The following is a 10,884-nucleotide window of genomic DNA, read 5'->3' on the forward strand; positions in this document are numbered from 1 at the left end:
TTTGATGGTTGTCCTCTGTTTTCTGCACCATATGGTTTTGCTCCCCATGTTCAGGCTTTAGAGATCATTTGAGCTGAACAGGTTTCCCCTCTCCAATCAAACTTTTCATCAAAGTACAGTATTCTTCTGAACAATGTGTTGAATGAGTCACTTTTTTCGGCTTTCAAAGAGAGGTGCATGTTCAACAGGTGCTGGCTCCATCCTTAAATAGGGGCCACCTGATTCACCCTTGTTTTTCACAAAATTGATGACCTCACTGATGGAATGCTACTGCAATTTTTTTAACCCTATCAACAAATTGCCCAGCTGCACAGCCTTAAGATTATGTATATCATGGATGGTGGGTCTTGTTGGTTTTCTGAGAATCTTCTGCACCTACTGGCAATGTTCCCTCTAATTTTTCATCTGTCTCACCATACAGACGCAATCCCTGAGCACTCTGAGGACCACTGTGAGCAACATCTCACTCACTGCTCACTGTGGCCACACACCAGTATCACACATCATCATAGAAAGTTTCATGGTTTATTAAATGAATGAAATTGAATCAAATTACAACAGCAATTTCCATTACTTTACTTTTAATATCACTCATTTGGCCAACTTACACAATTTTATAGCTGACATCATTTTCCTCCCTGAATTTGATATTTATGACTAGCATTTGGTCTCCTGTTATGTCTGTGCTGCCATCTACTATTAGGGCATGCCAGGGGGCATTTTAAACTTACACATCGTCTCATTCTGCACTGTCTCATTAATTGAATTCACAAATTCAAAGGGATAGTTTTTGCTTCCCCAGCTTTCTGGTGTACTCACATACTTTGCCATGTGATCATGGATTTGTTGAACTGAGAGCATTCTTCTTCTTGTTTTCCTTTCGGCTTGTCCCGTTAGGGGTCATCACAGCATGTCATCTTAGATGAACGCATATTTGTTTGGCACAGTTTTACGCCAGATGCCCTTCCTGACGCAACCCCTCTGCATTTTAGCCGGGAGAGAAGCTTACAGCATCTGGTATTCCCAGGCGGTCTCCAATCCAAGTACTAACCAGGGCCAAACCCGCTTATTTTCCGAGATCTGATGACATCAGGCGTTCTCAGGGTAGCATGGCCATAAGCTTTGAACTGACAGCATTGATGCATGAATTTTAATGCCAGGTAAAATATTGCCAATGAGAACTTTAACTTGCTCAGTGTCAGATTTTTGTGTGTGCATGTGTGTGTGACAGGAAGTTCTTTTTCTCCTGGTGCTTTGCGCTCTCTCACAATAATGTACCAATCCTTTTTCCCATCTTGAGTCTTTGTATAATTCCAAAAGCATTCAAATGACTTTTCTTCTGAAATGTGTTGCTTGAGGTAGTCCAGCTTCCATTAACAACTTTAGCGCACTGCATGTTAGGCAGAGCACTTTTTCTCACTCGGAAAACAAAAGATCTCACCCATTTTCACCGCTTGTTGTTCTATTTGCATATATTCCGACAGCCATTCCATCTTAAAAGAACCAGTTATTTTTTACTTTGGTTTTTGGAGCCGACGCATCACATTCACTACTCGCTCATTTCACCATGTTATGGGGTTACCATTAGCATTACTGAACTCCACCGCACTGTTATTGTTATGGAGTGTGTAGGAGCACAGCACGTGTGCAAGTACTGTCAATGCTGTGATTGGTTGCGTAGCGTATTTGCATCATATGTTATGATTGGCTGGACAGCTGTCACTCACCGAATTACACAGCAAAATGATACGGGAAAAAAAAATTATATATCACATTAATTTGGAGTGCATTCAATGCAGCAGATAGGTTTTCTTGTGCGCTGAGAATGTGCGAGAAGTGTGCAATTGCGCAGCTGCACAGCTTAGAGGGAACATTGCCTCCTGGTAAGTTGTTTGACATTTAGCAATAAAAAATATACTGAAAATGTGGACTAATATGTTTAGTCATATTGGCGTGATATTATTTTGAACACTACTGTATGCTAAGTTTGCATGTTCTTCCCGTGCCTGTGTAGGTTTTAGTGAGCACTTTTCTCCCACATACCAAAAATATGCATAGTTGTTTGATTCAAGACTTTAAATTGCCTACAGGTGTAAGTGTTAATTGTTATTTACAAGTGCCATGCGACTGGCTGGCGACCAGTTCACCATGCCTGCAACACGAGTCAGGATAACCAGTACAGAAAATGGATGGATGGAGTTAATTATGCAGCAGTACAGTGCTTCTTTTTCAATGAGCTCAATTGACAAGGAACTCTGTCTTGAACATTCCTGCAAACATTGGATGGATAAACACTACCCTGTTTTGCATCTGGACATTTACTACAAAGATTTAGGAGAGTGGAAGGTAGTAGTTTGGGAAGTGTGGCTTTGAGAAGGAGTTTAAACACACCCAGAGTCTGATTGGTTTCTAATTGGAAGTTGAACACATTGGAGGTGTGCTGGATGAGAGTGTCAGTAATGAATGAGGGAGACCATGCGTGGCAGATTAGTGCTGTTATGCCTCTCATTGAATTGTGAGGGTTGAACAGCAAATGGTAGTCTGTACGCATGTCCAATATAGTATTAGAGTGTGTGTGTGTGTGTGTGTATGCATGTGCTTTCACATGTGCATTGATTCACAAGTAAAAAGGTACACAGATAAATGGAGAAAATGAATAGGTATCCTAGAATGTGCATGACAGTGTATGTCTTGATTCATCCATTTGTGGGCATGTTGAACCCTTGTGAGGATCAGTGGTACAGAAACTGGATGGATGAATGAATGGGTGTTTCAGTTGCCTTTCTATTGCCTGCTGTTATCTGAATACAAAGATTTTTTGGGATTTTTGGACTTTTGTATGTTGTTATTGAACCACTTTTAAATGGTGATATATGATGTTTTGTGTGTTTGCTATGGTTGCTGATGTGCACGGATTGCATATTGCTGTAATTATTGTGTGGGGAGGGTATGTGCAATTTTGTTTGGTTAACATGCAATGACAATAAAATGATAACTTTAAACTTAATTTACCGTATGCTCGTTTCACATGACATTGATATGTACAAAACAGCGTGGAATGAATAAAAGGAGAGGTGGGAATACAGTGGAACCTTAAGGTTACTTACATTAAAAAAAATGGGAACAAAACATGAAGGCTTTCCAAACTCAAAACAGAAAAAAAACAAAAGGACGACATTTAAGTCTTTCTTAAGTCCTGCACTTAAAAGTGGCATTATACGCAGTGAAGATTCACCAATTTTGAAAAAAAAAAAAAAAAAAAAAAGAAAGAAATCTTAACAGATGAGTATCCACGTACATTTCCATGCTGCCAAATTGAATGTTACAGAATGAGCTATAAAATATCTGGTCATGCATTTTGGACTAATAAATGCTCAAGCTGTTTCTGGGCCCTTGTTAATGATGTCCTGCAGGACATCATTTTCAGATTCATCTTCATTTTTCTGAATGACTTTCTCATTTTTTTCCCTGTCCGCTTCTGGATATCAGCTTCCTGTGTGCCACGTCCTGCAAAGACTCCTTGAGAACAAAAGTATTGTGAAAGCCGAGAATTGTGGTTTCGACATGACAAAGACTATGATTTCAGGCTATATCAATGCTGAGGGTGTGCTGCAAATGTACTCGGCTTTGTGGAGCACCCAGCTACACTGGAAGAAGTCCCTCCTTATGTAGGTCTAATTTATTGCTTGTACTATTAACCGTTACAGTTTCCCTCTCAGGACAGTGAGCGGATTGTCCCATCAGTCCAGACTAACATCAGCACGTACGCAAGATGTCACTGCATCCCTGCACCCACCATTGGTTAGAAAGTCTAAAATGGGAACAGGACAACCTGAAGGTCTACTTTGGGAAATAGGCAAACCATTGTAACTGAAACTTGGTAAACTCTTGTGATGTGCATTTCCATCTCCATATCTTCCTCTGGATCCATCCCAAGTTACATATTTACCAAGTAAAACTACTTTTTCCCAATGGGAAACCGGCCTACACTTTTACTAGACTTCTGAATATGTCACTGGTTGTCGAGGCCTCCATTAACTATTTTACTGAGAGGGCAAGTGACCCCCAAGAAGCGCAGTTGTTTCAAATATAGTTTCCATTTATTACTAAGACTGCCATTGACAAAGTGTGTTAGTTCCAGAATTGGCTGCCGTCACAATGGTACAATGCAAGTAGTGAATGGGACTAAGGTATTTCAGGGTCATAGATATACAATGTAAATATACTTGCCTCCCGTGTCTATGTGCCAGCAGTTGAATGTGGGTGACTGGCAACCATGACATGACCGTCTATTGCGCATAGAGTGCAGAGATGGAGATAGGAAGGGAGGGAAGGAGGGAGTGGGAGAGAGAGAGAGAGAAGCAGACAGGCCGACAGGCAGGCAGACATAGAGCAGCACTGCGATAGTTTTCCAGTTGACAGTGGGTACAGAAAGTATTCATCCGTCAATCCATTTTCTTAGCCGCTTATCCTCACAACAGTCACGGGAGTGCTGGAGCCTATCACAGCTGTCAACGGGTAGGAGGCAGGTTACACCCTGAACTGGTTGCCAGCCAGTTGCAGGGCACATAGAGACAGACAACAGTCACACTCACATTCACACCTAGTGGCAATTTAAAGTCTACAATTAATGTTGCATGTCTTTGGGACGTGGGAGGAAACCGGAGTGCCCGGAGAAAACCAACGCAGGCATGGGGAGAACATGAAAACTCCACACAGGCGGGGCTGGGATTTAACCCTGGATGTCAGAACAGTGAGGCCAAAAATTTATAGTAGTGGCACCGTACCGCCAGAAAGTATTCAGAACACCTGACAATTTTCACTATTTGTTATATTGCAGTCATTTGCTAAAATCATTTAAGTTCATTTTTCTCATCATTAATATAAACACAACATCTCGTATCGATTGATTTGTTAATTTTTTTTTCTGGTTTGTCAGAAGAGAAAAATTGAAATATCACAGTCATAACTATTCAGACCATTTGCTCAATATTTTGTAGACACATCCATTTGAGCTACTACAGCCATGAGTGTTTTGGGGAATTGTGCAATACGTTATTCACACCTGGATTTGGGGATCCTCTCTCGCAGATCCTCTCCAGTCTGGTTGGATGGTGAATGTTAGTGGAGAGCCATTTTCAGGTCTCACCTGAGATGCTTAATTGGGTTTAGGTTAGGGCTCTTGCCAGTCCATTCATGAACAGTCACAGTCGTTCTGAAGCCATGAGTGTTGTTTCTTTTCCGAACAATTTCTTCAGAAGAGAAAATATTTTAGTGATTGAACTGAACCGAATCAGTTTAAAAAATGATTAGTTCTTTTAGGTTGGTTGCTCACCGATTGTCGTGATTCACCTGGGAGTGGAAACAACTGTTGAAGCATGCTGTCACTTACATCTGAATTTTCGACAAATGACCAATGTACAGTACGTCTGCAGGAAGGGGCGGGACTTCATTACCTACGGTGCCATGTGATTTGTGATTCTCCAGCATTGTCACTCAGTTCAGCGAATGACCAATGAGGAGCCAATGTCAGGCAGCACCGTTGAAGTGCAAGAGGCAACTCAGTGGTTCGTTCGGGAAATTGGTGTTCTGAGGAACTCAGGAACAGAAAAGTAATTCATTCAGGGGAAGGGCTTAAATGAACTGAGATATTCAATAATGAACTGGTGTACTGAAGAGCCGAAGAGTGATTTTTTTCAAGGGAGGGGCTTGAGAAACCTAATGTGTCGTACAGTGAACACATGTACTGCGTAAACTGCGGAACTGAAGAGTGATTCATTCAGTGAACTGGTGTACTGAAGAACTGAAGACTGATTCGCTCAGGGGAGGTCTTGAGTGAACTGAGTGATATTTTTAATGAACTGGTGTACTTAAGAACTGAGGAAGTAAAGATTGATTAGTTAATCTGTGATCCTCTTAGGAGTGATGTACTCAATTAATGAGTGATTCATTTGAGCAAGGAATGACATACTATGGAGTGAAAGTACTCATGTGGATGTTAACTACGAGTCTTGACGTCCTCGCAGGGATAGCTTTCACTGCTAGCTTGAAACTAACAGCTCATTTGGAGTCAGTCAAGCACATAAAAACGTACACAAATTTAAAATCATTATAAAATAATAACACATCTACATATTCTATGTACACATAAATATCATCCCCTCTGTGTCTCTAATGCAATTATCATAAAGCCTTTTTATTTAATAATAATAATAGAGTTGTGACCAGAACAAAGCAGTCAGAGCATATACTTTAACTCCAATTCTAAAATGTTTACACTGGATTTAAAATAGATTTTAAAGTTCTGCTACTGGTCTATAAATCACAAAATGTTTTAGGTGCTTTGAGATAGGCTGACTCAGGTCTAATAATGGAGTGCAGACTCCAAAGCAAACATGATGAAGCAACATTTAGCTATTATGCTGCAAAAACATGGAATACGTTGCCAACAGATATGATTTATGAAATGCACTATCCATCCATCACTTTTCTGAACCGCTTATCCTCACAAGGGTCGCGGGAGTGTCGGAGCCTTTCTCAGCTGTCATCGGCAAGGAGGCAGGATACACCCTGAATTGGTTGTCAGCGCAAATGCAAGGCACCTGGAGACAGACAATAGTCGCACTCACAAGCACACCTAGGGGCAATTTAGAATGTCCAATTAATGCATATTTTTAGGCATGTGAGAGGAAACCGGAGTGCCCAGAGAAAATCCAAACAGGCATGTGGAGAACATGGAAACTCCACACAGGTCAGGCAGGATTTAAACCCAGGTCCTCAGAAGTGTGAGGCAGATGTGTTGTTAAGTAGTCTCCAACGTACTGCCTATAAAATCCATCCATCCATCCATCCACCCATCCATCCATTTTCTTAGCCACTTATCATCCCAACAGTCATGGGACTATCTATCCCACCTGTCATTGGGCAGGAGGCAGGATACACCCTGAATTGGTTGTCAGCGCAAATGCAAGGCACTTGGAGACAGACAATAGTCGCACTCACAAGCACACCTCGGGGCAATTTAGAATGTCCAATTAATGCATGTTTTTAGGGATGTGGGAGGAAACCAGCATGCCTGGAGAAAACCCAAGCATTGATGGGGAAAACATGCAAACTCCACTGAGGCAGGGCCAGGATTTGAACCCCAGTCCTCAGAACTGTGAGGCAAACACTCTACAGCTGCACCACTGTCCCACCCAAAAAGTGCATGGATCATTTTTTTCTTACCTTAAGAGAATGTATAGTTACTTTTCTGATTTGCATTTCTTGACCAATATTGTGAAATTGTTGAGGATTTCAGTCAATGAAGTTGTGATGAAAATGTTGCTATTTTCATCTCATTATAGGCACCCAATGAAGTGTCATAGCTGTGATATTGAAATAATTGAAGACATCAAACTTGCAAAGTCCAGCGGGAAGTAGGAGGTAGGTGTGGAAAATGTGCAAGAAGAATGTTGACCACAATTGGAGATGGGTCAGATTTGCTGGTTTGGAACAATCTAAGCGAAGGTTGAAGAGGTGGTATGGAAGGATGTGAGCTGAATTTTAAAACAATGGGGGAGGCACTGTGACCATTAGTAAAAGAGAGGGCTCATTATCAAAGAAAAATGCAAAATCTTTTATGGGCCTGCTCTCTTGGTCAGCACACTGCAAAAATTTCAATCAAATATTAACCAGGAATACAAGACAAAAAGTAAGAGGAAGTGAATGAAAGCAGTGGTGGGGAAGAAAGAAGATCAAAGAGCTTTTAGAGACGATGGTAAGAGAAGCCATTGTTTTGTTGTTGTTTTTTTTAATCGGAATTAATAAAGAGCAACAGCATTTAAGTTTGGTTGATCATACCAGCATCCTATGCTCATACAGAAGCAAAACCCTTTGGTGAAGAAGTTGCACTGAAAAAGATTGTATTACCTTTTACTTTCATATTACTTTTTCTTAAAGTAACGTACAAGATTACAATGATATCCAACTCCCAAAACTCCCATTTATTTCTACTAATCTTAAATGGTATAAATGATTCAAGAACCCAATAATCGCATCCACGTTAACAGTTTGGTGGCAAAGTTTAGAATCTACAGGATCTCACTTAGCTCCCAATATGTTCTCCTCTATTTGACATAACCCACATTTTGAAATTTACAATATACAATACAATATATCCCTTTAGTTCATGTGAACAACATGAAACATGGAAACTTCTATTAAATAATAATGTCTTTAGGACAGGTGGCACAGTGGCCCAACTAGTTAGAGCATTGGCATCACAGTTCTGAGGACCGGGGTTAAAATCCCATTCCCGCCTATATGCCGTTTGCATGTTCTCCTCGTGCCTGCGTGGGTTTTCTCTGGGCACTCCGGTTTCCTTCCACATCCCTAATTGGAGACTCGAAATTGCCTTTGTGAGTGCAACTGTTGTTTGTCTCTATGTACCCTGCAATTGGCTGGCAGCAAGTTCAGGGTCTATCAATGTGGCTTCCTGCTACAGACTGTACTAATGTATGCTGGTGTTTTATTGTTTGTTTGTTTTTTTTTTTTTTTTGTTTGTTTTTTTGCTTCATTGGTCCATGTCGTCTTGCTGGGGGTGGCACATTACTATGTAGCAATTCTTTTTTTTAGAGGGGGGGGATCCATAATGCACTGAATCTGCAATAGGTAATCCGCAAAGTAGAGAGGAATTACTGTATACAACTACCCATTCATCTATTTTATTCCATCTTTAGCAGGGAAGCCCAGAATTTCCTCTTCCCAGCAACTTCATCCAGTCCTAACCCTTGAATTTCTCTACTTGGAGCAGCATCTCATCCCTGAACTGGAGAGGGCACGCCACCTTTTTTCGACTGTGAACCATGGTCTCACATTTGGAGTTGCTGATTTTAATTCGAGTTACATCACATTTGGCTGAGAACCACTCTAGTGAGAATTGAAGGACACATCTTGATGAAGCCATCAAACCACATCATCTGCATAAAGCAGAGCACCATGGAAATCTTTACATAAAGGTAATGATAATAATCAGTGACAAAGGCAACCTTGGTGGTGTCCAGGGTAACTAAAAACGTATTGACTTATTGCAGGCAATGTGGACCAAACACTGATTCTACAGGGGCTAAACCTCTTGTTCAAGTGTCTGATACACCATATTCCCAGAGTACTCACTGATGGATATGATCAAAAGCCATTTCCAAGTCCACAAAACACATGTAGATTGATTAAGCCAACTTCCATGCTCTCTGGTGGACACTTCTGAGGGTACTGAGCTGGTCCACTGCTCCCCTGGTCCACAGCCAGGATGAAAACCACAATGCTTCTCCTTAATCTAATAATTCAACTTCCCTCTTCTCAAGAACCTCTGAATAGGGAGGCTGAGGAGTGTGATCACCCATATAGTCTGAGCACACCCTCCAATCCCCCTTCTTCAAAAGGGAGCTCACTCCTGTGGTATTCTAATCAAGAGGCACTGTCCCCGATGCCCACGCGATGTTGCAAAGTCATGTCAGTCAGGAAAGCCCCACAACTTCCAGAGCTTTAAGGAGCTCTGGGTGGATCACACCCACGTCTCGGGACCTCAGACCAAGAAGCTTAAGTTCAACCTCCTTGGTGACCTCAAATACGGAGATAAGAGAGCCTGCCTCAAAGCCCCCAGACTGTGCTTTCTCTGGAGAGGGTGATCTGATAGAATTGAGACTTTGAAGTATTTGGCTTACATCTTGAGATCCTGTGCAATTGTCATAAGTGTGGGTGTTAGTCTAATTTATTTAATTTATTTGCGATTGTTCAGTCGCATTTCGCCATGTCACTTAATGTGTGCTTAGCCTTAAATGATCTTGTTGGGCTTCCATCATCCATAAAAGCGTTATGAAATGGTTCCTTGCTGTGTGTGTGTGTGCATGTGTGTGTGTGTTTGTGTGTGTGCATGTGTGTTGTGTCGTGAATTGTTCCCAATAAAGTAGCAAATTTAAAAGCAATTGAGTTCTCTGTGTGAGTTGTATGAAAAAGGGAGCACCGCTTAATGATGAATAAGCTGCATTTGTATTTTCCAATCTTCTGCTTTGGGACCTTAGAATTTGTTCATGCGCAAACCATCCACACAGAACTTAAAAAGATGACACAATTATTGATTGCTGGTTGCCTCAGTGACCATTTTAAAATCGGCCAAACTCTACATGAAATTACATTACATAAATTATTGAAATTATTCCAATGAAGCGGGTCTGTGAAAAACCGAAACTGGTAAATCTTTGGGGTTGTTTGTTTGTCACACGAGCAGCACGGTCAGGAGTGGTTAGAAAGTTTGGTGTTTGAATCTGAGGTCTGTCATTCATGTGTAGATATTGCGTGTTCTGCTTTCATACGTTTTATCTCAATCCTGCCATGACCTTTATCCGAATTGCGCCAATCAGAGTAAATCATCAGAACATATAAACCATCTAGTAAATTGTATATTGTATATTGTAAATCCAGCCTGAGTCAGACTCTAGTTTATTGGCTACAAAGTATATGGAGCGCACTCATAATCACACATAATAAAATTAGATTTCTCGTTTTATTGAAATGTCATGTGAAGTCATGCATGTTTCAATAGACAAGTTTAGCTTTTTTCTGACCTTCTGTGCGCTTCAGGGAGCCATTTAATTTCAGTTAATTCTCTGGCTTCAGTTGGTAAATATGGAAAATGTTCATAAGAGGAATAAAAGAATGAATGAAACTGGAAATGTGAAATTTTTGGTATCTAGATCCAGAACAAGCCCTTTTGTTCCAATTCCTAAAGCAGAGATGGGAAGCACTTGCAGTACCTAAGTAGAATTTTCAGATGTCTGTACTTGAGTATTTATTTTTCTACTGACGTTTTACTTTTATTCCTTCCATTTTAAGCTCAAGTATCCG

General features: G+C 40.9%; 1 pseudogene; it reads right to left on the bottom strand.

The window, feature by feature from the left end:
• Positions 1–1,002: 1,002 nt before the first annotated feature.
• LOC133513880 (5S ribosomal RNA) lies at positions 1,003–1,121 on the bottom strand (annotated as a pseudogene).
• Positions 1,122–10,884: the final 9,763 nt, after the last annotated feature.

Source organism: Syngnathoides biaculeatus, chromosome 15 (genome assembly GCF_019802595.1).
Source record: "Syngnathoides biaculeatus isolate LvHL_M chromosome 15, ASM1980259v1, whole genome shotgun sequence".
Classification (NCBI taxonomy): domain Eukaryota; kingdom Metazoa; phylum Chordata; class Actinopteri; order Syngnathiformes; family Syngnathidae; genus Syngnathoides; species Syngnathoides biaculeatus.